The sequence below is a fragment of the Equus quagga genome, unplaced genomic scaffold, assembly GCF_021613505.1.
Source record: "Equus quagga isolate Etosha38 unplaced genomic scaffold, UCLA_HA_Equagga_1.0 83467_RagTag, whole genome shotgun sequence".
Classification (NCBI taxonomy): domain Eukaryota; kingdom Metazoa; phylum Chordata; class Mammalia; order Perissodactyla; family Equidae; genus Equus; species Equus quagga.
Genome location: NW_025803445.1, coordinates 1 through 4,350, shown reverse-complemented (window position 1 = coordinate 4,350; position 4,350 = coordinate 1). Strand labels below are relative to the sequence as shown.

Sequence of the window (4,350 nt, the reverse complement as noted above, 5' to 3'; positions counted from 1 at the left end):
AAAAAAAAGTGTTTGTTTCAGATGCTATGGTGTCCAGCCATAGGGTAAATTCGTTTGCCTTTGTCCTTATCTTGAGCCCATGTGGACAGTACCATGACCCGCATTATCTACACTCAGACTACTTTGCTCCATCTGAGTGATGTCTGAAGGGATGCAGGAGGATAGGGTTTGGGTAGCGGGGGGAACTCTGTAATGACTGTTTCCATCAGGGCCTTCCTGGCTGCACGTTCTTGGAAGGGAGTGTGGTAGAGCAGAAGCCCACCTGACCTTGGCGGTCTTCGTAGCTTAACCTCGGTCCTAATCCCAGCTGTGCTGCTCTCTGGCTGGGTGACTTTGGAACAGCTACTTAGCTTCCCTGAGCTTGAGTTTCCCCAAATGTAAAATGGGGATAATGACGTGACTTTCAGTGGCTCTGGTGAGGGTTACCTGTTTGGAAGTTGGCTGGTACTTCAGAGGGGTTTCCATATGTTTCTCTAGGGGCCTCTGCCCTATTTCCCCATGGGGGCATGGGCCAGAGTTAGCAGTACATAGTTTACACCATTAGAATTGACAAAGTCTCCAGGCAATCTCCTTTTGGGGTTTGGATTGCCTTATTATGACCGGGGTGCCCCACCATGCTGGGATAGGTCCATGAATGTGGGGAGAGAAATTCGGCAGTGTGACGATGTCCTGGGATGCTGGATCAGTTGTACAGCAAGGGCTCTAATGTGCTGATTCTGGATGGGTGTTAGCTGTGATGTGGTTTTATCTGGAGCTCTCCAAGTAAATGCTACTCACTATGATTTGGTTCCCTTGTACTTGGAGACCAGAAGAGAACCTTGTATAAGGTCCATGGGGGCGGGCCTGTCCTGTTCATCTCATATCCCCCACAGCACTCAGCACAGTGCCCTCACATGGTAAGCATTTAATCAACCTTTGCAGAGCAGAACAGGGTAGAATGGAATAGAACAGGATAGAATAGAAGATAGAGAGGGGAGAAATTAGAGTGGAGGAAAAACCATCAAAAGGAGGGCAGAGATATCCAAACGGGTGACAGGTCTTCCTCTTCGGTTTTCCTGCCTGGCCCCTCATGTGGCTCATTCTTGCAGGTCCATCGATACGTCAGAAGCTCAGAAGGTGCCAGGGTTTGTTTGCTTTCTCTCTGCTGATGATATTCCGGGGAGTAACAAAACTGGACTTTTTAATGATGAAACAGTCTTTGCGAAGGATGAGGTACGTCTTGGATTTTTTTTTTCTATGAAGTTAGTGGAATGAGTATTTAAGTTTTAATTTGTGCTCATTCCTTCAAATCCGTAATCTTGGAAAGATGATACATTTGCACATTTTGTGACCGTCATCCAATTGGTCAGTATTCAGGACGATCAACAAAAGGATAGCACATGCCTGGCAGCACTGTTAATTTTAACTTAATGTTTACTTGTTTATCTAATTGATGGCTGCTATTTGTACGTAGTAGGATGATTCCACACCAAAATGCATAAAACAAGGCTGGTGATTGTACTTGAACTGAAAATCAGGTTCTTAAGTGTACAATTAAGCTCCTTTATTAAAAGAAAATAATAATACATTAAACAAACTAGCCAGAATAGAAATCATGATGCCACCACTATGTGTATTGATAATTCCTTTTTATGAAAGTTCATCTATTGATTTCAACTACATAGGGAGTTCTGACAAAAAAAAAGTTTCCAGGGGCCAGCCTGGTGGCATAGCGATTAAGTTCGTGCATTCTGCTTCTGTGGCCCAGGGTTCACCAGTTTGGATCCTGAGCATGGACATATGCACCACTTATCAAGCCATGCTGTGGCAGGTGTCCCACATGTAAAATAGAGGAAGATGGGCATAGATGTTAGCTCAGGGCCAGTCTTCTTCAGGGGAAAAAAAAGAGGAGGATTGGCAGCAGACGTTAGCCCAGGGTTAATCTTCCTAAAAAAAGAAAAAAAGTTTCCAAACATTCAAGATCGCTGCTACTAAGATCCATATACTTTTAGCATAGTTCTCAGACAGTCATCTTATAATTCCAACGCAGATCAAATGTGGCAAATTGGAGGAGGGTAGATGTGGCTGGAGGGCAAATTCACATTATTGTTGACATAAAAGTGAAGAAGAGAATAAAAAAACTACAACCATGAGACCCAAGGTCTTCAAAAGGAGAGCATTTGAATGAAGAACAAACTGCTTCACAGATTTCAAGAGCCTTTACGACCATTGCTGGTGTTACGGTCAATGAGAATCAGCCAGGTTCAACAACCTCTGTGCTAACGAATTAAGTCAAGAAAATTGGGTCCTCAAGAAATAAATATCAGAGAGAGACATGCTTAGTATTGGTTCCTATTGTCAGAAACCTCATATTCCAAAGTGACGAGTTGGACAATTTTTCTGTCGTTTATTTTTTGGGGGATGTTGGGGGAAAATTATCTCTGAAGGAGATCCATTAAGCTTTTATAGGGACTAAATTATTAAATGAAAAGTAAACAATAATCACTATTCTATAAATCTAACAAAAAAGCTCGTTTATGGGTCATCAAGTCTAAGAACCAGCAGTTGGGAACTACTGCTTCTGGGCATCTAGATGAGGTGTAAGACATGATTGGTGCCTTTGAGAAGCTTCTGGTATAAATCTGGGGAATGGAAGATAGAATAGAGTGGGGATGGTAGAAAGACAAGGAAATTGGGAGTCAGGGTCTAAGATTTAGTCATGTTCTAGTCATGAGCCAATTGTGATCTTGCCTTCTGGGTCTCCATCTCATCACATGAAGAACAAGGGTGTTGGAGTAGATCCGAGTGGACAGATGCCCTTTGTGCTGCCACACCTCCCATTCGGCTGCTCATGACAGACATCACTAATCAATCACAACATTCTATCCTGGGCAGCTTCTCAACAGGCTGCCAGTACTAAATCATCAGAATTGGCCCTTGAAATGAGGCGAGTTTGCCATCCTGATACGAGTGACCTCTAACTCCTATTTTAGTTCTATTGATTCTAAACATTTATGAAGAAGCACATAACTCCAAATAGTAGGATAAGTAAATAAAGAGCCCCAGGTCATTCCTAAAATGGGTCTTAGCAGGAAACAGTGGGAGCAGGGGTTTCCTTGGCCTTTTTGGACAACCCAAAATAATTTGCTTCATGAGGAGCTCAGTTATGTTCTTCAGCACTCTGGCTCTGCTCCTAGGTGACTTGTGTTGGGCACATCATTGGTGCTGTGGTCACCGACACCCCAGAACATGCACAGAGAGCTGCTCAAGCAGTGAAAATCACCTATGAAGACCTTCCAGCCATTATCACAATCGAGGTAATGGAGAATGGGCTTCCTGTGGAGAGGGGTAAGCTCCCCGGAGGTGACTTTATTAGGATCCTCTAGAGGAGATTCGAGCAGAGGGGGGTTGACTAGATAGGTTTTTTAAAAAATCATTTTACTGAGGTCATATGGCTTACAGCATTGTGTAAATTTAAAGTGTACATCACTATATATCAGTTGCTGTACAGACTTCATCATATTTACCACCAACCGTCCAGTTTTTATCCGTCACCATAAATATGTGTCCCTTTACCCCTTTTTCCCTCTCCCCACCCCCTTCTCCCCTGGTAACCACTAATCTGTTCTCCTGATCTATGTGTTTGTTTGTTCATCTTCCACATATGAGTGAAATCATATGATATTTGTCTTTTTCTGTCTGACTTATTTCGCTCAGCATAATACCCTCTAGGTCCAACCATGTTGTTACAAATAGCACAATGTTGCTTTTTTTAAAGACTGAGTGATATTCCATTGTATATATGTATATATACACCACGTCTTCTTTTACATAGGTTTTAAAATCTCTTCCAGTCCTGGGATTGTGCGGTCCTATGAAACCTTCCCCATCATGATCCTAGACTCAGTCTACTAATGGCAGACTGAGCTCCTCCTTCCCAGTTTCAGCTCCAGTTGGTTCCTTGAGGGATTCTTTGCTTTTCCTCAAGATCCGAGCTTGTCCATGTATATCTGAGGAAATGGAGGAATATGACCCTGCGGGCTGCATGTGAGCTCACTTTAAGTCTGTACAAGAAACTTGTAGAGATGCCCATCGGAGAAGAGAAAGGCAGCCATTCCAACACTTCTCTTCCCCCATTGGAATCTACTTTCCTCCCCTGAAAGCCAAGTTACTGACGCTTCTTTTTCACCCTCAGGATGCCATAAAACACAACTCCTTTTATGGATCTGGGCGCAAGATTGAGAAAGGAGACCTCAAGAAGGGCTTTTTGGAAGCAGATAACATTGTTTCAGGTACAGCTGCACCAGGCAGCAGTGGGGATGCAGTGGCCCTGGTTTGGGAATGAAATTCAAGAGCTGTCCCTTGAGTCCT

General features: G+C 43.4%; 1 long non-coding RNA gene across 1 annotated transcript; it reads left to right on the top strand.

Moving 5' to 3' along the window:
• The first annotated feature begins 1,066 nt into the window (after window positions 1–1,066).
• On the top strand, window positions 1,067–4,280 carry LOC124234518 (uncharacterized). The gene is made up of 3 exons (XR_006887336.1): window positions 1,067–1,212; window positions 3,177–3,296; window positions 4,175–4,280. It is a non-coding gene; the product is annotated as an uncharacterized LOC124234518 (long non-coding RNA).
• The last annotated feature ends 70 nt before the right edge of the window (window positions 4,281–4,350 follow it).